Below are 27,540 nucleotides of genomic sequence, written 5' to 3' on the forward strand. Positions count from 1 at the left end.
ATTGCAATGTATAAATGCCTGTAAACATCTTTACCGTATGAAACAGTGTACTCACTTTGCATTGTGTTCCGTTAACATAATACGCTTTCTTCCACTCAAAGTTTTCCCCTTCACACCAGTAGTTACAGTGGTCAACCGGAGTACCCTGAAAGGTGAATTCAATACATTTTTTTACATGAGCATGAAAAACGTCCTTTATGAACCCCGCGGACTCGTAGATGCACAACAGTATAGCATAGAGGCACCTACAAACTGCCGAATTGACCGATAATCGAGTGGCATAAGGTAAAGTAGAGCGTGTGTATACGTAGTTACGGTCTGAAGACGTCGCTCAAGACTTTTACGGCGATTCCCTGCACACATGCCATAGAAGCGTCGCAAGAGGATTTCGTTTGAAATTAATGAACCTTAATAAAAATACAGGCGGCCAAAGTTACTGATTTTGATGGTGAACGGAAGGAAAAAAGCCGAATGAATTACCCGTGCCAAATCATTTGAACACTTTGAAAATATTGTTGAATTCATTTATTTATAATGTCTTTATTTGTGTTCCATAAAAATACACGACACGGGAGTCCTGCAGTAAAAGCTGCAACTTAATTATCTGCCTTAATAAAACTTGTTGGGTTAATTGGTACATGCTTCATACAACGAAAAAAGGCAACACACCAAGGAAAAGACAGGCGAAAGGAAAGAGCGTCACTCGCAACTAACTTTATTCCGAGAAAACATCGCAATATATAGCTAAGCTAACACATGCGCGGCAAGGTTCCGTGCATCACACCACCCTAGATGAGTCAATAAGAAACATGTGCTAGTTTAAAAAGCATCTAAAAAATTCAAACTCGGCGCCGCGCAACACCACTGATGTATCACTAATGCAAATATCTATTTTTTCTTATGTAATATGCCTCCAGCATTTCTCGTGCCTGCACATCGTTGCTCCAACAAAGAACGCTGATCTTCTGAAATGTTGCCATACATTTACAGGATTTTCAGTGCACAGGTAAATGTGTCGAAAGGTTATCCTTAATGGAAAGTGCGTGCTCTCTGCCTCTTTCGTTAACACATCGGCCGATTTGGCCGATGTAAACCCTGCCGCAGCTGAGCGGAATTTCATATACCACACCCACCGCACAGGTGACGTCCGGCTTTACATGCCACTTGCCACATATAGACTGCTTTGGCACTTTTTAAATCCCCAGGCACAGGCCTGAAAAATTCCTTGGTGCACAGACGACCACAGGATCTTCTACCTATTCTCTACCTTCTTAAGTGACGCTCTTTCCTTTCGCCTGTCTTTTCCTTGGTGTGTTGTGTCTTTTCGTTGTTATTTGACTTGTGTAAATACATAAAAATGCTACTTCAAGGATATAAATTCACAAGGACAATGCACATCGACGACAGTGATGTAGCCGAGTCGGTGCAGGCCGTCGCTAAACTGGCTAATCAGTACGCATAACGCAGTGGAGTTAAAGAGAAGGCTTCTATATATGCACGGTACCCCTGAAAGTAATGAGTTGAAGGTCATGCCCAGGCCCATAATGTGTAGAGTTGTTCTTTAACGGTGGACTTGGAAACAACCCACAAGTGAGTAGGTTAAACGTAGAGTAAACCTTTGAGGAACGCTTTAAAAAGAATTTGCAAGGTCGATCGAAATGGGCCGCGAAGCTTCGGGCGAGAAGCGGTTGAGAACAAATTGTCACCGACATCAGCAAGGGTGGTGATGGGTGCAGGAATCACATCGGTTGCCTCATTTGCTGTCATCGGTCCTGCGACCAACCTGCTTAATGAAAGAGATCTCTCGCTGAAGTGTTCATATATAAATAATAACAACTAACAGCTAAACTAAGAACTACGCATAGGCAACCTTTTTTTAACTGCAGCACTCATTGTGATCACAGTTACACGTTGACAATAACCAGTACGAGCACAGTACCGTTCGTACGCTACAAGTTTTTCATTGTAACTTCGCACTTTTATTGTCGTACATTAAGCATAGGAAGCTCAAAGCCGCCGGATCCGTTTATCTGAGTGGGCGTTCTCGCGGAGCGGGGCGAAGCCTCGAGCAGCGGCTGGATGTGGGGGAGCGTGACGTCAGCGGCCAACGCCAGCGCACGGGCCTAGGATGGCGTCGCGTGGTTAGAGAAACGGGAGCAGATGCGCGCCTTGTGTAAAAGGATGACGTCGCGGGAGAAACAAAACATGAAGACGCTGGCTCGCGCTCTCGGCTACTACGCCACATCGTTCTTATTGTAGGTGGCGTCGTGAGTCTTCATACGCGGTGATTCGCATATCGTAAACAACCAGCGTAGTGGTTGCAGCGTTGGAGCGGAGCGTTACGCACGTATTCAAGAACGTTCCTCTAGTCAACCCAACACCTCGACTCAAGAGGAAAGATAGCACCGCCATCCCTCCAAAGAAGTGGTCACTGAGCTTCGTGATCACTCATGGGAATTCTTGAGAATTGTCACGTCTTTATCACTCGAGAGGCGGCGCTGTGCTCAACAAGGTGGAGTGGAGGAAGAGCTTCGGGTCGAGGGCTGTTTGAGAATTAGGAAGTTAGTCCTCCAAAGCAAACGAAGGTGTCTCAGCCGAACACAAATAATCTTCTTAAGGAAATCAAGGTGTCCCAACAGAACTCCAAAGACGTGCTTACGCATTTATAACGAACCTGCGACATATCATCCCAAATTTTATTTTAAGAAACAAAACAGGCTAGATATACCGGGTGTTCAAAATTAAGCTTTACGGTTTTCTTAAAATTAGGCACTGGGAGGCAGGTGAAGACCACCTATGCAAATTAGTTGTGTGGCCAGGGGGACACAAAGTGAGATAATTATCGCTGTCAGCAGCCGAATTAACTAAAATTGAATAATTAACTTTTTATTAACTGCAGTAAGTGTGTATGTTTGTATTCAAAAGTTAGAGGCAGTCGTGTTTCTACACAGTTTCACTTGGAAGAATTATTCTAGCATGTCTATGCTCCGAGATATACAACTCCAAATTTTAATTGTCGTTCGCATGATTAAGCATGCAAGAGAGTGAGGATCGGCGCAAAGCTCCTCCCTGATGTGAGCGGCTGTTGGGTGCGGCGTTTAGTCTGACAACGCGGCGGAGGCATTGGCAAAAATAATAACTGCCCTCCTTCCCCTCACGGCTGGCGAAATAAAAAAAATCGAAGAACCCGTAACCGCTGTCGTAACACGCGACCGCGCAGCCTGTAAAGATGGCGGCAGCTGCCATGCCGAGATAATGGCACGAGCGGAGAAGCCGGAGGGCAGTGCGCGTGCGTAAGGGTGACTAGACGACCGGGCATGGTCCTTGTTTGGGCTACGCAAATAAAGTGACTGCTGATTTCCAAGTATTGTAAGTTTTATTGAAATCAAAAGCAACACCTGCACCATCAACAGCAGAAACCTTTTTAGCTATTCTAACGAATATTTCATACTGCCGCATCAACTTCGCTGTTGTCATGCACAAATGTCATGACAACACTTCACCCATAAAGATGTGAATGCCCTAAAAATGTTCAAAATGCCTCCCTTCCGCAGCAACGCAAATCATAAACCGCTCTCGCGTCGAGTCGATAACTGTGCGCAGTACAATCGAAATTTGGAGTCAGATATCTCGGAGCACGAACACGCTAGAATAATTCTTCCGACTGATACTGATACACGACTGCCTCTAAGTTTTCAATACAAACATACCCACTTACTGCAGTCGACAAAACTTAATTGTTCAATTTTAGTTAATTGGGCTGCTCACAGCGTAATTATCACCTCACTTTGTGCCCCCCTGGCCACATAACTTATTTGCGCAGGTGGTCTTCGCGTGCCTCCCAGTGCCTAATTTTAAGAAAACCATAAAGCTTAGTTTTGAACAACCTGTATTACCAGGCACAGCCGCCAAGCACATGGCTGTATTGGGTAACGTCCTTTTCCTATAAGCTCGGAGAAACCGATACCTGGCATCGCTATAGGGCTTCTTCCTCTTTCCGGGGTTTTACGTGCCAAAACCAGTTCTGATTATGAGGCACGCCGTAGTGGAAGACTCCGGATTAATTTTGACCACCTGGGGTTAACGTGCACTACAACGCAAGCACACGGGCGTTTTTGCATTTCGCCTCCGTCGAAATGCGGCCGCCGCGGCAGGGATTCTATCGCGCGATCTCGTGCTCAGCAGCGCAACGCCTGAGCATGACTGAGCCACCACGGGGGGCTACAGATGCTGCTCTAGCCGTATAAAACGCGGGTTTATCGTGAAAAGAAACGGTGAATTTCGGTAAGTGATAAAGGCTACTATCATCATCATCAGCATCACTATCATCATCATTGACAGAAGCTGACCCCCCCCTCAGAAAAAACCTGGATCCGCCCCTGGGTGCAGCGATTGAATCACGACTATGTGATGCGGTAACAAACATAGGGAAAGAAAAAAAGCGTTCTTTAATTAAAGCGAGACACAGTTTGATTGATTCAACGAAAATGAAATTCCAAATCAATCCTATATGCGCGTCGCGAGGAAAGAAAAGAAATTCAACTTTACTTGATCATCATCAATAAATACCTCTTTTCAGCGCCCACTCTAAGACACCGCTATCACTTGCAATGATATACGCAGCTCTTGAAATGTGAAGAAAGAGGCGCTCGTAAAGTTAAGCTGTTGGAATATGCGCCCCTCACACGTTGTGTTGTTTTCCTCGTCGACATTTCCCTCAAATTCGTGGCGTGGGTAGTTTCATCGTTTGTTAACCTGTTCAGTTAATAGTGGTGGGTTATGACCAGCAGATAAGTGTTTGCTTTAGCTGTTTTCGTGTGGCTACGCTGGCCGAGAGGCTTGGTGTCCAACGATGGGTCCAGCACTCTACCACCAAAGCCTTCGTCGTCCTCCAGAAAAGTATGTTCTGTGCAGGGGTGCGACCTCAACACCCATACGACGTACCTATTGCTGCGTCGCCTTCCACATTGAAAGCTTGAAATACCCATCAAGTCGAATGGCGGAACATATGAAAATAAAGTTATAATGGCAGGCCGCCTAAACGTATTTCGCGCATTTGACAAGAAAATGACGTCGCTCCTGTTTTTAACGGATATGGCCTCACAATGTTTTTTTCTTCCACCGGAAGTGCTCCCTCGGTTCAACGGGTCCTTTCGGCACTGCTAGACTTTTGCAGTGCCACAAATCTCAGAGCGCGGCTCTAAGCGCCGCATCCGCTTCTTCAATATTTGTCCTTTTTTTTCCTGCTGCCGGCCGTCTTCTTCCTACCTCACCGCTCGTCTCTATCTCTCTCATCTCTTTCATACCCCTCCTCCCCTTCCCCCGTCCAGTGCTGTTGAGGTGTCCTCCTAGAGAGAGACAGTTACGGCACTGCACACATATCTTCATCTTCGCCCCAATAACCACATAATACTACACGCAGATGGCGCTAAGCCCCATGAACCGCCCATGAACCGCCATGTTTTGAATGTATGGGTTTCTATGGAAGCTTCGCTACCAGGTATATTTTACCATGGAATTTCTTTAAAACACACAAGCTGACAACGTGTCAGAACTTTAAAGAAATAAGCTATACAGCCGCGGTCCAAGTGAAAGGTAGTGCTTGCATACGTTTTCAATTCGCATACGTGCAATGAGCACATTAGTGCGTCGATCCACAAGTACTGTCGTCGTCAAATTAAACGCGAGTGATGGGGCGCATGACAGGAGCATAGTACTGCAGGTACAGTGCGGGCCGTCCAAGAAACACCACTAACAGGCGCGCAAATGCAGTTTCACCGTACTGCGCGATGATGCTCCCCCTATACTGCGGTACTTTCTTTTGTGTTCTGGTTCTTTTTTATTTGAAAGTAAGGTAGGAAAATCAATGGAGACATAAGTTAAAATATCGCAGTACGACGAGCATACACGCCCTCTGTATGCAAACCGGATGAGCGCATCTCTCTGAAATGAAGATTGTTAGATGGTGCAAACTGCACAACGCGCATCGATTATCCCATTTAATTTGACGCGTGTGCCCCAACCCTGAAGACAAGATTTGCCGAGGGTGCGGGTGCAAGAATCCACAACACGACCACAACTGCCAAACGAAGTGCCAACTCTGCGGCAGAGACCACCTAACGGGATACAAGAAGTGCGACGCAAGATACAAGATACCGTACCTCGTCAGGAGACGTCGCTGGAAGCGACGGAGGAGGGAAGAATAGAGTACTACTACCACAACAACAAAGAAGCCAGAGGGAGCAACAGCAACAATAACCATAAAACGATATTGAGCAAGCATCCATCAACCGACAAAGAAGAAACTAGCAGGAAAAACTACGGGCGTGACCATGGGAGAGACCGGTCCGGTTCCTTCCCGAGACTGTCCGGCGAAGCAGGCCGCGGACGCTACAGGTCCAGGTCCAGGACCAGATCCCAGACCAGATCAAGGTCGAGGCCGAGGTCCGGTTCGAGCATTTCTCGAGGGGGAGACGGGAGCAAAGCACAGGTGAGCTGGGCAAGCGTGGTCTCCGGCACTGCTACTCAATCTCCTAAAGCTAAGGCATCCGCCCTAGAACAGGAAATGAAAGAGATTAGAAAGATGTTAGAACAGATTACTCGAGAAAATGCAACGCTTAAAGAAGAAATCAAGCAGCTTAGGACAGAAAACACGAGGCTACAGCAACAAAACAAGAATAGCAACACACCCTCCGTCAGTAGGACGCCGACGCCTATAGTCGAGCTCCCGTTCCCGCACAAGCGAACGGGGAAGCACCACCACACAAAAGGAAGGCGCAAGAACCGATTGAGCAAAAGAGCAACTTTACAATCAGCGAGGTTATGGGAACGTTTAAAGAAATGTTTGATGGGATATAGCAACAAATCAAAAACATGCATGTAGAGATTAAAGAACGATTCGATGGATTAGAAAATAGAGTAACGGCAGTAGAAAGCATACCAAAGGATATTCGGCCGACAGGCGCGAGACGCGTTAAAAGCAAACCGTATAGCCGACCGACTGCGGTGGAAAATAGCAAGGCCACCGGGGAAGATCAGATAAATCAATATGGAGCCGCGTAACCAATACGCGATTTGGCAATGGAAGTGCCGCGGGTATCGTCGCAAGCGAGGAAACCTACAGCAGTTCATAACAAGCAAGAAGCCGCCAGATGTCATCGCCCTGCAGGAGACCATAAAGTCCCTATATAAGAAAAGTACCGCCATCTACTCTTTCCGCCGCCGCCTCCTCTCCTAAACGCTTGCTTTTTTCTTTACTTTTTTCTCGCGAAAGCCAAGTCGACGGTGGCGCACCTAGAAAGTCCACGTTGAAGCTTTCAGGCCGGGCGTGCGCCGCCACCGCCGCCGGCGACTGCGGCTGCGCAGAGGACTTTCAACATGGCTCTGAGGCGGAAAAAAAAAAAGAAAATATAAAGAACTGAAAAGCGCGCGCTATCATCGTCCAATCGGAGATACAGGAGAGAGAGAGAAGCGGCGTATATCAAAGGATGGCGGTATTTTCTTATATAGGGACTTAAAGAGACCAGGGGGATCACAAAATTATCGGGTTATAAATGTTGCAGTGCTTCCGGCGAGAAGGCAACCGTCACGACGCTGGTACACAGAAACCTCTTGGCTGCCGAGCACGATACCGGAATGCGAGGCATATACCACGTCCTTATTGAAATAATTCCCTCACGCAAAGAAGCGGTAAGTCTATTTATTCTGAGCATATACAGTCCACCCCGGCACAAGCCGAAATTCGGTTCACTCTTCCACAAAACGTTGAGCGTAGCCGACAAACAGGCGCTTGTCGTGGTCGGCGATTTTAACGCGCCACACGCTGCTTGGGGATACAGCTCAGGGAACATTAAGGGCCGAAGCCTATGGGCAGACGCTCCGCACGAAAGACTAACGCTCATAACTGATCCTCAAGTACCCACCAGAATAGGAAACAGTGTAAGCAACGACACGACACCAGATCTCACGTTTACAAAAAACGTAGTAGATTCTCGATGGAAAAACATGCAGGAAAGCTTAGGTAGTGACCATTACATCGTCGTCACAACGGTACAAGCAGGCCCAAGGAAAACGAGGGGTAGAAAACTGAAACTTGTAGAATGGGACTCTTTCCGCAAAATCCGAAAGGAAGATGCGGAAGAGAATATAACGGACATCGAGAAATGGGCAGAGAAACTGCAACAAAGTGTTAAACGAGCTACCAAAACTGTTCCAAAAGAGGCAGGATTAGAGGAGATGGATAGCAGATTATTGCATATGTGGGAAGCGAAATTTAGTATGTTGAAAAGATGGAAAAAGCAAAAACATATTCTGAAATTAAGGAAGAGAATTGCGGAACTAGACAAGCAAATCGAAGTTTACGCGAATGGGTTAACCCAACAAAATTAGAAGTCACGTGCAATTCGATGGAGAGGCAAATGGGTATGTCCAAGACCTGGAACATTCTACGATGCCTCTTGAATGCCGAGAGTACAAAAACTGTACAAAGACAAAATGTACAGAAGGTTATACACAGCTACGCAGGTACAGAAGAAGAGCTCTTTCGAGAGTTCCGAAAGATGTACGTTGGAGATGCGAATAGAGAACGACTCCTGAGTTACAGCGGCAATGAGAATCCTGATCTAGATGCCCCCATTATGCAGGCAGAAGCCAGATATGAACTTACCAGACTAAACCCGAAATCTACACCAGGGCCTGATGGGATAACAAACAAAATGCTCAGAAACCTCGACGATGAATCCATCAGAGCTCTCACAGACTACATGAATAAGTGTTGGGAGCAAGGTGACATTCCAAGTCAATGGAAAGCAGCTCAAATCATCTTTATACCGAAGCCTGGAAAGAAACTACAACTGACAAACTTAAGGCCCATATCGCTAACATCCTGCTTCGACAAACTTATGGAACATGTGGTTCTCACACGCCTCAGGAGATACATGGATGATGGAGGACTTTACCCACATAGCATGGTTGGATTTCGACCAAAGTTATCGACGCAGGATATTATGCTCCAAGTGAAACATCACATTATAGATGCGGGCTCAAAAACTCAAGGTACCAAGGTACTCCGATACCAAGGCGATACTAGGGCTCGAATTAACAAAGGCATTTGACACTGTCACCCACAAGGCAGTACTACAAAATCTCCAAGAGCTGGATGTAGGACGTAAAACATACGCGTTCATCAAGGACTTCTCGACGGATCGTACGGCAATGATTACAATTGGGGGAACCAAATCAGAGGAGATCAAACTAGGGAATAGGGGTACTCTGCAGGGATCAGTCCTATCCCCCTTTCTATTCAACGTGGCAATGATTGGTCTTCCTGCGAGACTCGAAAAAATAGAAGGACTCGTACACAGCCGAACTTTACACCGATAGATTACCCTCTTGGTGGCGGCTGGAAGCGATGGGCATGTGGAAGAGATCCTCCAAACAGCAGTAAACACGGTCGAAGACTACATCAGAGACAAGGGACTGCGATGTTCCTCTCAAAAATCGGAACTTATGCTCTATAGACCCACATGCAGAGGTCGAAAAAGCATTAAGGAAAGGCCGGACTTTGTGGTCACAGTAGAGGGCACCAGGATACCGATATTGGAGAGCCTAAGAATACTGGGACTTCACATATACGAAAACGGCCGTAATGGAGAAACCATTAGACTACTGGATTGTTTGGTGTTCACCAAACAATTAGACTAATAAAGCGGATATCCAACAGAAACTATGGCATGAAAGAGCACAATCTTATTCGATTATTAGAAACATTCGTAATCAGCCGTATTGTATATGTGGTCCCTTACCATAAGCTCTAGGTTACGGAGAAAGCCAAGATAGAATGCATCATTAGAGGGGCGTATAAGCAAGCCATGGGACTTCCAGCAAATACATCAAACGACAGGTTGCTAGCCCTTGGAGTGCACAACACGTTAGACGAACTTATTGAGGCCCAGAGAGTGGCGCAGTATGAAAGACTTGCGCATAGTTTGACGGGCAGAGACATCTTAGACGACATCGGAGTATCGTATACGAAGCACAGCACGGACTGTGGGGAGACATCCCAAGAAAAATGAGGGAACATCTGTCAATATTCCCAATCCCCAGAAACATGCACCCGGAGTTTCACGAAGATAGAAAAATCGCAAGAGCGCGAGCTCTCCACAAAAGATTCAGTAGTGCTAGGGACGTGGTCTATGTGGACGCGGCGGACGCGGCGGAGTACACAAATAGACAGAGTATGTCGATAGTTGCTACCAGTCTAGAGGGTGGCTCCAGAGTTAGTGGCACTGTAAAGACAGGAAAGGCTGAGGTGGCGGAGGAGGCTGCCTTAGCACTGGCAATAGCCTCCACGGAGGCCAACATCATAGGCAGCGACTCCAAGACCGCCGTCAAGAATTATGCCAAAGGAAGAATCTTGCCGGAAGCGCTAAGAATTTTAGCCAACTATCGTGAAGATCGAGATGTTTACATTATATGGGCACCCGCACACTCCTCCCTTTCCGGGAACGAAATGACGCATGACCTGGCTGGAGAACTGACGGACCGAGCAGGTGACACGCGAATACTGGGAACGGAGAGAGACCGGATGACCAGCTTTACCGAAATAACCAACCACTATAAATTGGGCAGGGCCCGTTTCCTCCCGGCACACTCCTCGCTAAGTAGACGGCAAGCGACAGCATGGCGCTTGTTGCAAACAGAAACATATCCTAACCCGGTGGCCTACCACCGTTACTATCCAGAACTTTACACCGATAGATGCAGATTCTGTCATGAAAGGGTGGACTTACAACACATGGTTTGGGCTTGTCCTGGCACACCCACACAGAATAAAACGCACAAGACCAGAGAACAGTGGGAGACCGCGCTGCTCAGCTCTGCACCGGAAGACCAACTTAAGGCAATCCAGCAGGCCGAAGATGCCGCCAGAGACCAAGGGCTCGAGGCCGTCATTAGGTAGAGAGGCCTAGGCCTCACAAATCTGCTGTACAAAAATAAAGTTTATACCTCCTCTTCCTCCTCCTCCGATAAGAAATTCTGTTTCGCCGCAAGTGGGATAATGCTCGCCTTATACTGCAATGTTTTAGCATCTGCATGTGTTTTTGATTTTACAGCGAAGCTGTCACGGGCTCACTCTTCGATGGTCGCGTCCGGATGTAGAAAAAAACTCCCATTGGCAGTTTGCTGTATGTGCGAGTTAAAGCGCGCGAGGGCGAGGGACGCGCGCTTTCACGGAGAGCAAACACGACTTCCTAGTGGAAGGGGAGCGGTAGGCGAGGAGGGCATCAAGGCACCGTAGACTGTGCGTGTGCGTGCTCGCTCTCCCACTGTGGCGCATGCGCGGCCCTACCGGCCTCTGCTGCTTGTGCCGCTGACTCCCTCTGAGGTCTCGCCCGCCTCTTCCCTAACAGTGTCGACAACGGCGTTTAGCCGTTCTGTCACGTAGACATCGCGCTATCGCTCTTGTCAGTTAACCTTACGACTCGCCATGGCCCGGCCGCGTGCTGTTCGTTCGGAGGGACAACGTAACGAGTGACTGCGTGCACAGAAGCGCGAATGGGCGCGCAAACGCCACGAAAGAGCGTACGCAGCAGAACGCACTACGTCCAGTGGTTCGGAAGCCCTAGCCGCTAAACAGGTCGTTGGCCAAATACGCCGCGAACGACAGCAGAGCCAACAATGTCATAGGCGCCGGTGGGCCAACGCCACGGACCACGATCGGGCCACAGAAGCCAAGCGCAAGCGCGAGGCCCGTCTATGGCAGGACGCGGCGTTTTGCCCGCGTTCGCACCGAAGGTTCGCAGTGTTGGTGACGTGTTTATGAAGAACATACCAACCTTTGCCGTGCACCCTATGGCAGTGTACCGTAGCGACCGTAAGGCCATGGTCCCTGTGGTCACTAAATAAGTGAAAACCACCGGATCATATATATTAACAACAAAGCTGTTTAAGCCAGCCGTAATTTGTGGTGCGTGCCAAGGAACTGCCGCGCCGTAGCCATGGCAACCTAAAGGAGGTGGAGGAGACCACGTGCATGCGCACGCCCTCTCCTCCTAGCCAGCTCTTTGCCTTCCCTATCTCCGTTTCTCTTCTCACCGCGGCGCGCTGAGCCAGGAGAGAAAAAAAAGGTGAAACCTTGCACTAGGCCGCGCAAACTCAAGGCACAGCGAAGCTGGCCGCTTGATATCGAGCGGCTAGCGTCCTACGCCTTCGGCGTCGGCAAGCAGCAGCGTTTTATTGCGATAGCAATTATATGGACACTTCAATCCGATTTCTGCCGTCGGCGTCGCGGTCGCCGTCGCCGTCAGGTACCCTATAGATTAAATCTTCGCCGCGCGCCGTATTCCCGAGCGGAAGCGTGCGTGGACGCGCGCTATCACGGAGAGCGAACGCGCTCAATCTCCCACGCGCAAGCAAGGAAGCAGGAAGCCAGCGCCGGAGGGAGCAGGGAGGGGGGGGGGCGCACTTCTACTCTGCCAACAACCGCGCTCGTCGCTCGTCCGCACCGTCTCTTATCTCCACACGGCTCTGACCTTTATGCGCCGTGCATTCGCCGCTCAGTTTCCCTTGAAGCGATAGACCGCACGTACCTTCGCCCGCTGTGGCGTATGCTTGCTGCCAGCGTTTTGACAGTCGTTGTCTGCAGTCATTCAGTGTGATCTATTCGTGTTTGTTTGTGCGCGCTCACATCACGCTTGTTCATTCAGTTAGTAATAGTCGGGCCACATTTTCCAACGCACGCTACACATGCAATGCTGCCCGGATCGGCAGTGCAGCGCTACAGGTGTGTCCCTTCGCACGCGCTGCCCACGGGAAGCGCTTCTCATCAACACCACCGTTTCACAGGCGCCTTCTCGTGGTCATCGAGTCTCTCTTCATGTCGGTCTACTTACGGCGCAGCACACCTGCTTACTTAATCAGCTCATGTTTACTACAATTCATATTGCTACCAAAGCCGCTCACCTTACTTCGTATGGCATTGCTGTGTTGCTATCGCATTCATTGCTTCGCCCTTAGGGCGAAACTGGGAGAAAAAAAAAGGTGAAAGCTTGCACTAGGCCGCGCAAAACTCAAGGCACAGCGAAGCTGACCGCTTGATATCGAGCGGCTAGCGTCCTTCGCCTTCGGCGTCGGCAAGCAGCAGCGTTTTTGGCACGGTGCCAACCTTGGTTAGCCTGCCTGCGTTTGTGGCATGCCAGGAACCTGTCGCTCGTAGGCGCCGACGCGTCCAGCGCTAGTCACGCGAAATCTCGCATAAGGGAAAGTACCTCTGGAAATGATCGCTCGAGAATACCTTCCTACATGCGTAGTTAAGTTAAACCAAGTTAAGACCTAGCAGCAACCAAGTTAATACCTTGCAGCAGCAGCCAGTAAGTTTCGTTGTGCCTAATCTTTGCGCGACCGAGTGCAAACTTTCCCGTTTTTAAATTCGCTCCACGGTTGTTTCTCATTCTTGAATAGTTCAAATAACCAATTACACCATCACATCTGAATAGTCACAATTGCAAATACATAATTCCCCCCATATTACAGCTTCGCTGGTCTTCCATCTCCACCCCAGTGGAAGGGCTGACAGTTTTTTTCTTTTCTTGCTTTCAAATAAAAGCAAACCACAACAGAAACGAAAATATCGCAGTACAGGGGGTGCGGTCAAAGCTAATGTGCATGCCTCTCATTAGCGATGATTGAACGGCGCGCACAATACCTTCATTTAAGCTTCCCCCACGTGCTCCGCGGTTCGCGTTGCATTTGACGCCAATTTGACTAGGTGGATGGAAATCCGTTTAGAGTAGGGCGCATTTCTGAAGCAACAATTATTGCTCTCCAATCACGTGAGAGAAGTATCACACATGCGCTGGGGCGAAACATCTGTATTGGACACAAGCCCTGCAGCAGATCTGGTTATTAGCATATTCCGCGTTAATGTGAGCACGTAGGGTGCAACTTTTATAGTTTGCGACCACGATACCTATGCCTCTTTTCAAGTCGTGGCGATCTCTGACAGGGGACAGTGGGTAAAGAAAAGCAGGGGCACACTGTTTAAAATTTAACGAAAGCGAGTGACTTTGCAGTTAACTAAACATCACTATTTAGACACCTAGGTGGAAATGAACAATAACCAGAATGTTGGCAACTGTGTCTGGAAACGAATCACTACCGGGCGCGAGCAAGACAAACTATGATATTAATGGTAAGTAAAGCACATTACGTGCGGTTCCAGTACTGTTTGCGGGTCCCCAAAAATCTACAACTGAAAGGAAGAAATGAGAAACGCAGAATCTGCACACAAGTTATTTTAGCAGATCTCAACTCATCTACATTGTATGCCAGGAAATGTAATGAGCAGTTTCAACCTAAGAGCAATCGCAAGACCGCAGTCTTAGCAATAATCCGTTTTTTATTACCAATAATTCGAACAGCTTGAATTTAAATCCAACGAATTTCCGTTTAACCCATCTGTTAACGTGCGGCATCACTTCTCTCTTCCCATGACCCGATTCCGATCGGTGGTGTGCGCAATTCGCGAGTGGACACACAGCCATTTGAGCAGCAGGCGCGAGCCAGAGAGACATGTAGCGCGGCATGATAAATCTTTCTCTATCTTACATCCTCCGACAACACCAGAGCCAGGTTGCAACAACGGCAGCGCTGCGCAGGCCCGCGTGTGCAATCAGGTAAATTGAACGAATAATTTCACGTCGGTTATCTAGATATACATGGTAACTTTCAAATGTAGAAAACACGGAAATAGATTATTGTGACGATTCCCTTCAACTTTCCAATATAAATGTGCGCCGTGAAGATTGTAAATAGAAATGGCATGTAATTAGCTTAACTTGTGAATCTCCCGCCAAGGTGGCTTAGCGGCGATGGTATGGCGGTGATAAGCACGAGGGCGAGGCCATGGCACTTCGTTGTCTCGAATGGATCGCTACCGCCCTGGAGTCCCCCCCCCCCCCCCTCAGATGAGGTGCTTTCGACGACACCGAGCGACAGCTGACTGCCTCGCCGATGTGGTATTCACCCTTGAAGTCGCCAAGCATCGCGGAGATGCGGGGTATCTTGTGCTTCTTGACATACAAAGCGCTTTTGACTCCCGCCCGCGTGAGACCATTAAGGACGCCCTTCGCGCCACTATAATGTCTGTGACCTCCTTCTTGCTTATGTTGCTGCCTTCCTTGACAGCCGGTCCTTTCGCGTTCCTGTAGGGGATCTATGAGCTCACCTCGTCCCGCTTCCACTGCTGTTCCCCAAGCCAGCATGCTTAGTCCATTTCGTTTCAACGTTGTGCTTGCGCACATCACCGATTTTATCCCTCGCGCCCTCCCCATTGATCTTCGCCTTACTGTTTATGTGGATGATTTAGCTCTTCTCGCATGTGGACCCACTTCACGCGGAAAGCTAGTTCGCCAAAGTGTTCAGTGTCCCATCAACAGTGTTGACGCTTTCATCACTGGCACAGGGCTCAACCTTTCGCCCAGCAATACTGGGGCCCTTCTCGTTCACCCTCGCTTCAAAGGACGCTACGAAGTTCCTCGCCTCAGTCTTCGAGGTGTACTCATGCCCTGGTCACCTATAGAATGCTCCCTGGGCGTCCTCAAAGACCACCGACTTAGTTGGAAACCAGCTGTAGCTGCTGTGCATAGGAGCTGTGTCAAAGTTGTCCCTGCCGCGCGCTCCCTCCTCGCCCGAGGCCGTGGGTGTTCTCCGCAACTAGCCCTGAGAGGATATAATGCAGTCGCTTTCTCAAGGTGTCTTTACGGTCTGCCTTTGGTCTCTCTCAAATCCCGTCAGTGGGAAATTCTTGATACCAAACACAGAGCAGTCATTCGCTAGCTGTTCGACCTTCCACGCTCCTCGCAAGTAGGCCCCCCTTGCGGAAGCCGGAGACTTTCCGTCTTCCTCAGAGGTGAATGGTGTGCCCTTATTCAAGTTTACCATTACGGTTGCGGTTTAATAAGCTGCAGTTACTGGGAAGGGGCAACTGTGTCACCGGTCTATGTATAGCGCCGCGCATCGCGGCGCTGCCAGTTGGTGCGGTGATTTTGGTGAGTTCTGTCGTGCGCTCCGATGGCCTAAGCTTCGACTTCTCAGTCAGTAACTGCACCTGGATCCTTTGGTTGTTAACGGAAGTACGCAAACCAGGCCGAGGCGTCATCGGAGAGATGTCGCAATGCTTTCGCATTTATTCACGTAGAGATACATAAGTGCCCTTGAATTGTTTCATCATTTCTTGGTTGTGCGTCATTCTTATTCAATTATTCGATGCATTGCAAGCATTCAACAGAAGACAGAGAAAACCTCTATAGGCAAAACTATGACAGGACTTTAATAGTTTAGCAAGTTTGAAAAAATAAGAACCGAAAGAATACAAACACTCAGCGAGGAGCCAGCCTCACGCGGACGGTTTAGCTATCGCTCCGTCGGATCGAAAAATGGAACTCGCGACTGAACTTATGCAACATGTTCCAACATGTTCCAAACAAGGTACTGCACATTTCTCGCACCAAACTTATTCCATATAAGAATAGTGCAATTTCATTTCTCACAATAGACGACTTATTTTATTGGCTTTCTACGAACCTGTTCTTGTGACAGCGCTGGTGAGCATTAGCAAAAAAAAGAAAGAAAAAGAAAAACAAGCTAGCGCGCTAGCTCTGCAACTTACAAAAACAGTTTGGTGTGCTTTTAGCCCAATCGGGGAAGTTATTCTCGTCACGCGTTAGTACCGCGTACCGATAAAAATGCTTCTGAAACATATCTGAAGATTCTGAGAATTTCAACTGCAGCGTACGACTGATACTTAAACTTTAAAAGAGTTGAATTGGGCTAGTGGGTATTTTGACATAAGAACCATCTTGAAATGCAGCGCAACGGTACAGCAAAGGCGTGGGCCGTAAATGTAGGCTGTAAAAAGAACCATGAAAAGCGTCCTGTTAAGTGTGCCAACAATGTCGTGTACGAGATCCTCCTTTCCTGCGGTAAAGTATACATCGGCCAGACGGGGCGATGCATTAATGACCGACTCCGGGAGCATTCAAGAAATCTAGCTAATAGGGAGAAAACGCATCTTGCTGACCATTGTAGTAGCTGTTCCACTTGTGAACCACTTTTCCATAGCGTGAAAATCCTAGGCAAGAGCAAGCAGAAAACCGCTCGTGAAACGTTAGAGGATTTCCTTATCAGGAAAGCAGGTCAAGAGCGTGTAAGCGACACATCGATTGCACTGTACAATGCAGAAATGAAATTCCTTTCGCGCCTAGTGTAATCACTTCCTTTTTGCGATGGTTTCCATATACGTTGTAACGGTGCGCCTGCGCAGCTTGTGAACATATATACCTGTGGGTCTGACTTCAATAAATCAGTTGTTAGTTAGCGCCTGTGTTCGTCTTCCTCTCTGTTGTGCAGTCCCGTTGTGCTGCATTTCAAGATGCTTCTGATGATACTTAAACCTTCTTTCCATTAGGAAGGTATATATTATTTCATGAACACCAACTGTGAGCCTCCAAACACTTTCAATGATGATAAAATTACGTTTTCTTGGACACAGCATGGCTACCACGATGGTGAGAAAATGACGCGCACTTTTATGTGCATAACCTAACTACACATCAAGTTAATCTCGGGCTAAAATAACACGGAAAAATAATTTCTTAGATCATAATAGGTGACAATGAAAGCTATATTTATATGCACCACAAACACTCGGCATGACATTTAACATTGAAAAAGCAGCGAATACTGCTGTATCGAATGACAATTCATGTTAGAAATTTCCGGCTCTTTAAAACTTTATGATTCATCACATCATCCCCTGCACTTGTTTGAAAAATAAAATTGTTCACATTGCTGGAGTAAAAACTCGATGTTGAATCGAAGGAAATATTTTCCATACCGGATCCGGAGCTGGTCCTGGGCAGCGACTATCGGCCTCCGCAAATGCTTCTAGAGCTGTAATAAAGATATATGAGGGATGAATTGAGGATGATACTGCATTCATTATAAAAAGAAACATCATAGGGTTGTGTGGTAACCATCAATTTGATCCCTTTGATGGCGTCTAAAATTCAAGTATGCCGTACAGTACAAGCACGCTCTCTGTCAATGGAACAAGGCGTGTATTCCTACACTAGAATACTGAAACAGTCCAGTTGGTGCACATGAGCTTTATGTAAAACATCATAGCTCTTCCACCACTGCGAAGATGGAAGCCACCGAAGCTGTGACTATAGTGGGTCTACTGTGGTGAATATTGCCCCACGATGAGAATGGGCGTATCTTCGTTGGGAATCACCAAATCGAGCACGTCTATCATGAACGTTCCGGTTGAGCAACTCGCGTTGAAACCTGGCTGTCGCACCGGGGAAGTTGGTGCTAGCGTTGCCGAAGTGTGAACCACCGTTGTCGGGTTCCTGGAGGGCAAGACGACGCTGACGTTTGGCCTCAACATCGTGCTCATTCAACTCGGGGTCCGGGGCTCTTCGCTGTCGTTTCGCCTGTGCTTTGGAAGCCCTCACGATAGAATCGGCCCGTCGACGCCGAGCCCTTTCCCGAGCGCCTTCGTGGCGGCGTTGCTCAAACTCGTTAGGACATGTCGTCGGTTGCTTATGAATCATACCTCCTTAAGCAATGGCTCATACCTCGGTAAACGCGGCCTCCCCATTAGGACGACAGAAGAGAAGTGAAATTCTACGCTGGAATGATTAGCGGCAACGCACCCAGCTGTGGAAGCAGACGAAGGCGACGAACGCGCGATCAGTGGCTTGAAAGCTACCTTGAAAAGTCTCAGTCCTTGCTCAATGTAATTTTAAAATATAGTTTACATAATTATTAACCAATTTCGTAAATCTTATTTTTATGATTTTGTTGTGAATCACTTTCAAATTACCTCATATTCTTTAAGCACGCGCTCGGGCTTGGGCCTGCATCCAAGGGCACGAACGCAAACCGAGGGGAGCTAACCAGCCAGCTGCGGAAGAAGACGACGACGCTCGAGCCGATGATGATGATGATAGTTTTTTTATACACGTGGACACGATCCTGGGGGAACTAGCCCTCGGCTGCTTCGCTGTAAAACTGCGCAATGAAACGTAGGCAAACGGAATGTACACAAACCACACTCGCGTCTGTTGTTTGTGTGTCTTCGTTTTGTGCGCGTTTCGTTTCGCTGTTTTAATTAGTTTATCCTTCTTGGGATACTTCACCCACTTTACAGCATTTGTCTGTTTGTCTTTCTATCAGTATCTGTCTGTGTGTATGCCTGTCTGTTTTCCCGCCTATCTCTCTGTCTGTCCAGCAGTCTGTGTTTCTGTCAGTATCTGTCTGTTTGTCTGTCTCTCTGTCTATTTTTCCGTCTGTCTGTTTGTCTGTCTCTTTGTCTGCCTATCTTTCAGCCTGTATATCTCATTGTATCTCAGTTTTGTCTGACCGCACGTCTGGACAGTGTTATAAGAATTTGGAGCCAGTTTGAAAGGGGGGACGCCAAGTTCCAGATGATTGAGGTTCGATGTGCGAAAACATTCATTGGGCAGCCCGACCGCAATATGTGATTAAGAATGTCACTGATAGTCGCTAATCGACTGCGAATGTCAGGAATAAATGTGCGGATACTACGTGCTGTAAAAACTCGTTCAATGCAGATTTTATTTGTGTTTGCGTAAAGTGCTGCTTTCGTTTGTGGCAATTTGCAAGTGTACAACTACAACTAGATTAAATACACTTTCACGGGGGAACGCCTCGCTTATAGCTCGTTCATACTGGAACACAAGGTGCCCACAGCGGCTAGGAATTTTCCGGCCGCGGAAGTGCTGCGTAGTTCACAATGAAAATCCCGCTGACCACCAAAGCTTCTTCCAACTCTCGAAACACCACTAAAAAAAGCGCCCTATATTTGACTCCTAGCGCAATCTGTTGAGTGTGACCAAACTTACTTACTCGCGTGTAGTTTTCCCTCCGCTAATTTTAACACCTTTATTGCGATAGCAATTATATGAACACTTCAACCGGATTTCTGCCGTCGCCGTCGCCGTGAGGTTCCCTATAGATAAAATCTTCGCCGCGCGCCGTATGCCCGAGCGGAAGCGTGCGGGGCCACGCGCTATCACGGAGAGCGAACGCACTCAATCTCCCACGCGCAAGCAAGGAAGCGGGAAGCCAGCGCCGGAAGGAGCGGGGGGGGGGGGGGGGCGCACTTCTACTCTGCCAACAACCGCTCTCATCGCTCGCCCGCACCGTCTCTTATCTCCACACGGCTCTGACCTTTATGCGCCGTGCATTCGCCGCTCAGTTTCCGTTGAAGCGATAGACCGCACGTACCTTCGCCGCTGCGGCGTATGCGCTTGCTGCCAGCGTTTTGACAGTCGTTGTCTGCAGTCATTCAGTGTGATCTATTCATGTTTGCTTGTGCGCGCTCACACCACGCTTGTTCATTCAGTTAGCAATAGTCGGGCCACATTTTCCAACGCACGCTACACATGCAATGCTGCCCGGATCGGCAGTGCAGCGCTACAGGTGTGTCCCTTCGCACGCGCTGCCCACGGGAAGCGCTTCTCATCAACACCACCGTTTCACACGCGCCTTCTCGTGGTCATCGAGTCTCTCTTCATGTCGGTCTATTTACGCCGTAGCACACCTGCTAACTTAATCAGCTCATGTTTACTACAATTCATATTGGTACCAAAGCCGCTCACCTTACTTTGTATGACATTGCTGTGTTGCTATCGCATTCATTGCTTCGCCCTTAGGGCGAAACTGTGACATTTTTCTTCGGTCACTTCGACTTGGCGCGTTTTTATGGTTAACGTCACTTTGCCTTCTTGGCGCGGCGATTAACCGAGACAACAAGGCAATTATTAATAGTCTAGAATAACATATTCACTGTAATAGAAACCGACACAGTTTTTTTGGTATGACGGCGAGAAGCCGAACTCGAACGTGGTAACGCTTTGCAGCGTGCCGCAAATAGCTCAATAGCTGACTCGCGTTCACGTCGGTCCGCGGCACATGATTCCGGCGGCAGAGGTGGCAGAAATCTGTCGGAACCGTTCAGCGTGGTGTAGGGCTTTTTGGTGGAGGTCGCCGCTTCCGAATGGGATTCTGCACCACCCTACACACTAGATGTCTCGTGGAAACGAGCCTTATACGAACTTGACGCGATCGAACATGCGGATCCCACGCATGACGCCGAAAGAATGACGGCAATTGAAAGACCACGTTGGAATGACGGTGACGGAACGATCCCGGTAGTATGGCAACGATATGATGACACATTGACAGCGATAGAATAACGAATAAGGGGTAACGACAATGATCTAGGGACGACCGCATGACGATTCTGGAATGACCAAGAATGTATGCGACGAGGACATGACAGCAATGAAATGAAAATGCTGGAATGAAGAATAGGGTATGACTACGACGACTTGACGACGACGGCATGGTGAACACGACAGGCAAGATGAAGTGTCAATTACGACGATAGAATGACCACAACCACGTGATTACAGCTTATGACGACTAAGTTACAGTGGCGACGCTAAGGACGAAAATGGCATGATGACAATGAAATAACAGTGTCATGATTACGACTGCGTAACAACGACGCCTTAATTACTACAGCATGCCCACTACGGAATGCTGATATTTACTTTATGTCGGCTGCTTCACTTGGGGATGCCTTACTACAAGTGACGGGCTGATGCATTTACATTGGCTCGAGTACCACCGACGCATGGTGTCATGGGATCACTTTCACTGAAACTGTTTCAATTGCAGGTGTACTAAGAGTTGTGCGGTATAATTCATTTGACATCATCATCATCAGCAGCCTATATTTTATGTCCGCTGCAGGACGAAGGCCTCTCCCTGCGATCTCCAATCACCCCTGTCTTGCGCTAGCGTATTCACACTTGCGCCTACAAATTTCCTAACTTCATCATCCCATCTGGTTTTCTGCCGACCTCAACTGCGCTTCCCTTCTCTTGGTATCCATTCTGTAACCCTAATGGTCCACCGGTTATCCATCCTACGCATTACATGGCCTGCCCAGCTCCATTTATTCCGCTTAATGTCAACTAGAATATCGGCTATCCCCGTTTGTTCTCTGATCCACACCGCTCTCTTCCTGTCTCTTAACGTTAGTCCTAAGATTTTTCGTTCCATCGCTCTTTGTGCGGTCCTTAACTTGTTCTTGAGCTTCTTTGTTAACCTCCAAGTTTGTGCCCCAGATGTTAGCACCGGTAGAATGCAATGATTGTACACTTTTCTTTTCAACGACAGTGGTAAGCTCCCAGTCAGGATTTGGCAATGCCTGCCGTGTGCACTCCAACCCAATTTTATTCTTCTGTAAATTTCTTTCTCGTGATCAGGGTCCCCTGTGAGTAATTTACCTAGATAAACATACGCCTTGACACACTCTAGAGGCTGACTGGCGATCCTGAATTCTTGTTCCCTTGCCAGGCTTTTCAGCATTATCTTTGTCTTCTGCATTTCATCTTCAACCCAATTCTTACACTTTCTTCATTAAGGTCCTCAATCATTTGCTGTAATTCGTCTCCATTGTTGCTGAATAGGACAATGTCATCTGCAAACCGAAGGTTGCTGAGATATTCGCTGTTGATCCTCAGTCCTAAGCCTTCCCAGTCTAAGAGCTTGAATACTTCTTGTAAGCATGCAGTGAATAGCATTGGAGAGATTGTGTCTCCTTGCCTGACCCCTTTCTTTATAGGTAACTTTCTACTTTTCTTGTGGAGAACCAATGTAGCTGTTAAATCCTTGTAGATGTTTGCTAAGATATTCACGTATGCCTCCTGTACTCCTTGATTACGCAATGCCTCTATGGCTGCTGGTATCTCTACTGAATCAAATGCCTTTTCATAATCTATGAAAGCCATATAGAGAGGTTGATTGTACTCCGCAAATTTCTCGATTACCTGATTGATGACATGGATATGATCCATCGTAGAATATCCCTTCCTGAAGCCAGCCTGTTCTCTTAGTTGGCTGAAGTCAGGTGTGGCCCTGATTCTATTGGAAATTATCTTGGTGAATATTTTATACAATACTGAAAGCAAGCTAATGGGTCTATAATTCTTCAATTCTTTAACTTCTCCCTTCTTATGGATTAGCATAATGTTGGCGTTCTTCCAGCTCTCTGGTCCAGGTCTTGTTCCAGGACTCGGCAACAATTCCTTCCGACTCCAAATCACCTCAGTGCTTTATGTAAATTTGCGTGCTGTGCGTACATGTTTGCAAATGTCAATTCCCTCAAACGTATGTTGACCTTCAAAAATAGTGGCACAGACAGAAAGAGGTGCTGGCTGTTATGACTCGACCGACGAGTACGTCCGACAATAGGATGACCTGGTCGCGTCCCAACATTATATGGCTTAAACACCTCCGCTCTGAACGTCCAGTTATCTATATTTTAATTGCTTTCAGGACGCCCCACACATGCTAGAGATGTAACCATGGTTATGTATGGGTGAATAAAATACACAACTTTTTTACCATGACTATTTCGGGTTTTCCCGTCATCCAGACGTTGCTATCCTGCCCAGAAGTCGCCCCGATGCTATCCGTACCTTTTTAGTAGAATTTCCCTTACCCGCTTCCCAAATAGCCTTGCAATCGTTATTTAAATAAATTATTTTCTCTCTCTGATATATTTACGGCATCATGTTCACACAATCTATACGTCAAGAATAGGTGCGCAAAAAATTAGGCTTGATCCTTCAAACTAAAGTCAAGAAAATTATCCACCTGATAATGACACCAAAGGATGACTGATGCAGGGATCTTTTGCATTTTGCATGTGGTACGCTTCAACTATTTCCCTCATAGGCTAATTATTACGACCGTGAATTATCGTAGCACGATGAAAACGGAGTCCAAAGCCAGACGTGCAAGAGTACGCTCCCATATGCGATATGGTATCACTTTGACTCGTTCTTTGGTGGCTTTCAGGCGCACGTTGACAGGACGCCCAATGTGTCCGGTATACATGCCCCTGCGTGATATGACAACTGCTCAAGCACAATCGTTCTGAAAGGAACACGTGCAGCAGTGCTATATGTATTTTAATGTTTTACGTGCCAAACTCACGATCTCATTATGAGGCCCACTGTAGAAGTGGCTCGTCTCCAGGATAATTTTGAGTACCTGCGGCTCTTCGACGTGATTTTAAATATATGTACACAACACATTTGGCATTTCGCACCCATTGAAATGCGGCCACCGCAGACAAGATCGTACCCGCGACCTCGAGCTCTGTAGTGCAGCCCCATAGTCACTGGTCCACCGCGGTAGTTATGGTGCGGTGTGCTTATCGCTCCACTTGTTTGCAAGGAAAACTAGTTTCTCGGCCTTGCGTCGAACACTGGCGCAGATGCCACGTATTTTCTTTGGCGCTGAGAAGACCACGTCCACGCCTTCTCGTTTTGCCACATTATGAATGCCATTGGACATACTGTGCACATAAGGCACAACAGAGGCATTTCTTCCGCGTGAGTCCCTGCGGTCTGGCCCCTTTTTAATGCTATTGGCATTCTTAGGAAACTTCACACATTTTGCGGCCTTGTTTGTTTATCTATATGTATCTTCTTCCGGCCCCACTAGGCTGCCGACTTGCTGACCAGTCAACACTGACCTGAATCGACAACTTGCTGTGACTGCTGCTCGCCCTTAAACAGCATCGGTCACCGGATGTGTACGACTGAGTATGTGCCCGAACAGACAAGATCGGCACTGAGTATGTGTAATTCGTACGTGTTCAATCTTCAAATATCCTCCAGAATACATGCGCCAAGGTGACACTAGGCGTATTTCACAAAGAAGGGTGAAATACGCCTAGTATTAGCGTCGCCAATAATTTGCACAGGCGGGATGCGCCATCAATTTTTTTATCAAGTAGATAATCTGTTCGCAAGATCTTGTTAGCACATGGGCGGGATATCCAGCGTTTTATAGCCTATAAATTTGCAGGCATAAGATATTTTGTGCGGTTTGCAGACACAAATTATTCAACGCAGCCTTTGGGCATTAGACAACGGTGCCTTGGTTTATGAGCTCGGAGTGCGCCAAGCGTACGGGTGAACCCGTGTGTTTGACGTCCGGGTTGCGTATTTCTATTTCAGCCCCCGTACAGCGCTCGACCGCTGGCGCCGCGCTGCGCCGCTCGCGCGTACCATGTTTCTAGCCGCCGCCGTTGGAACGGAGGAGGCGTTGACGGAGAACACGCTGGGTTGGGGGTGACTAGCCTGCTGTTAGGGGATCGGTGGTATTCATAAACGCATCACTGTTCTGATGATCCAAATATAATCTCACTATCAGGGAGGGAGCAGTCTACCTGACTGGAGCAGTATTTTTTTATTTGGGGTGTTGCTACGCTGCGCTCCGCAACACCCCAACGACCGCCGCTTCGCGTCGGCGCCCGGCACCACGGCTTCCGCCGTGGCGCCGGGGTTCAAACTACCGCGCTGGCAAACAGACAGGAAAATAAAAGGGAAAAAAGCGTGATATGAAAAGAAAATCGAACCAGGGCACGCGGGATTGGAACCCGCGTACGCATAATCGGCGAAGCGAGCGCCGTAACCACTCAGCCACACAGCCATACTTGCTAGGCTTGCAAGCATGCGAACCATATGAATCCGTTCGAGCGCCCTCGGCGAAAGCAACCACCTAGAAACGCGGTACGCGTGAGCGGCGCAGCGTGGCGCCAGCGGTCGAGCGCTGTACGAGGGCGCAAATAGAAATACGCGTCCGGGTTACGTGTATACTCACTCGTAAATTGTACCACGCTTGTTCGCGCTATTGTGTTGCGCCCCCATAGTTGACGCGACTTTATTGTGTTAATAAAACGAGATTTGCTTGCGATAAGCCTTTGAGATGCGATTCGAGCGCCTCTCCGGTTGCGCCTTCTCTTCTCCCTGTCGTGTTTGCACTGTTACTCAAGATGATGTTATCCCAACTCGCCCAAATGTCAGTAAACTGCTTCAGTAAACTAAGGCAGTTATGACAAAGTAATAATGGCCCATGGACTTCCTTGCCAAGTAATTTTGTAATAAATACGTTTTAAATTGCAATAAATGACAGAATCCTAATTAAACACTTGATAAAAATTAGTCCACTGCGGACATTCAAATGTTTAATCTGTGGGCGCAACATTGTCGAGTCTGATTTTACGCCTGTCCGGACAGACAAGGGGTATAGGGCCCGAGCAATATTCAACCATATCACAGCCCGCCCTCGAAGTCACGAAAACCTTTTCTCCAAATCCGCGGGTGCAACTTAGTGCTTTACGCCTCTTCGTATCTTTTCTAATCGTCTCATCTCTGTACTAGGAGTAAGTCTTAACAAAATATTTGAGCTCCTTTCACATAGGAAGTAAGAAAAAAAAGCCTTTTTTTGCGTAAAATGAAAACTGTTAATACCCGAACTTTCGGAATATACGGTGCATCTAAAATTTTGGACTTATCGTTTGCATACATAGTAGCATATATATAATTTCTGAACACAATTAATTCTCCAATAATGCTCTACGGACCAGCCTAATTTATTATTTTTCTCCCATTAGGATGCAGGGAAGAGTTAGCCACGTGTGCATAAGAATTGCTAAAGAAAACATTATTTCCCTTACAAGAAATGCCTTTCTCAAAACGGTTGCGCCCGCGGCATTCCTTTGTTCGGCGATTCGTAATCAAATGCTTCAAGTGCTTTTCTTTGTAAAATATATCTAAGAGGACACCATTATTATATTATTCATATCAAGACTGATTCTGTAATCGGAAACAAATATTTGAGCATGCTATCGCTAACTGCATTTGATTCACAGCCGTCGAGCAAGTTATGTCGCTGGAGCCAACGTTTCGAGAAGCGACCCTTTCTTCTTCAGAGAAGTGACGGTTTTTCATTGCAGTCTTCATGTACACGTACACTCTACCTCATCCTCAACCAGAGAGGAGAAAACGCTTGTGCGCAGAGTAGGATGACGGAAGGCTAAGTATTGATAGGACTTTTAAAATGTGGTCGCGGGCCACTTGTTATCAAAAGGGAACAGGTAAGGATGTTGCGGTTGGTTCTTCAATCAAACGGGGTTGACAAAAACACCTGCAAGCATTTGTCTTCCGTAAAAAGAGCCCGGTCTTCTCAGAAAACACAAATTAAGGCGATATTCGATTCCCACAATTACAAAACGAGAAATAATAAAAAAGAATAATTAGTAAAACGAATCTAAGCTGTGTGAGAGCTCGTTCGGTTAAGATTAAAAATTTGAATACTGCTCAAGACATAACTATACACACGCGAGTTGTACGGTGGAGATAACCGCAATGCTTGGAGTTCCGATCATCGCTAAAGACTCTTATTCAAGTTCCCTTCTAAACAAAGCTGTGAAGCTCTGACGGAGACGAAAGTTCATAAAAGAAATGTAAATTTTCTTACCTTGCACAAAGAATACACTTGCAACTGCAATGCATATCATGGTCGTTCTTCTGTACTGAGAAAGTGCCACCGCATAACATATGTCGGTGTTTTATATCTACC

The 27,540-nt window shown here is 47.5% G+C and overlaps 1 long non-coding RNA gene across 1 annotated transcript; it reads right to left on the reverse strand.

Annotated features, from left to right (window-relative positions):
* Positions 1-27,540, reverse strand: LOC119440898 (uncharacterized). Its single transcript, XR_005189660.2, has 3 exons — positions 27,439-27,540; positions 17,897-17,952; positions 1-145 (listed from the first exon to the last, which is right to left on the reverse strand). It is a non-coding gene; the product is annotated as an uncharacterized LOC119440898 (long non-coding RNA).

This window comes from Dermacentor silvarum, chromosome 2, assembly GCF_013339745.2.
Source record: "Dermacentor silvarum isolate Dsil-2018 chromosome 2, BIME_Dsil_1.4, whole genome shotgun sequence".
In the NCBI taxonomy this organism is placed as follows: Eukaryota; Metazoa; Arthropoda; class Arachnida; order Ixodida; family Ixodidae; genus Dermacentor; species Dermacentor silvarum.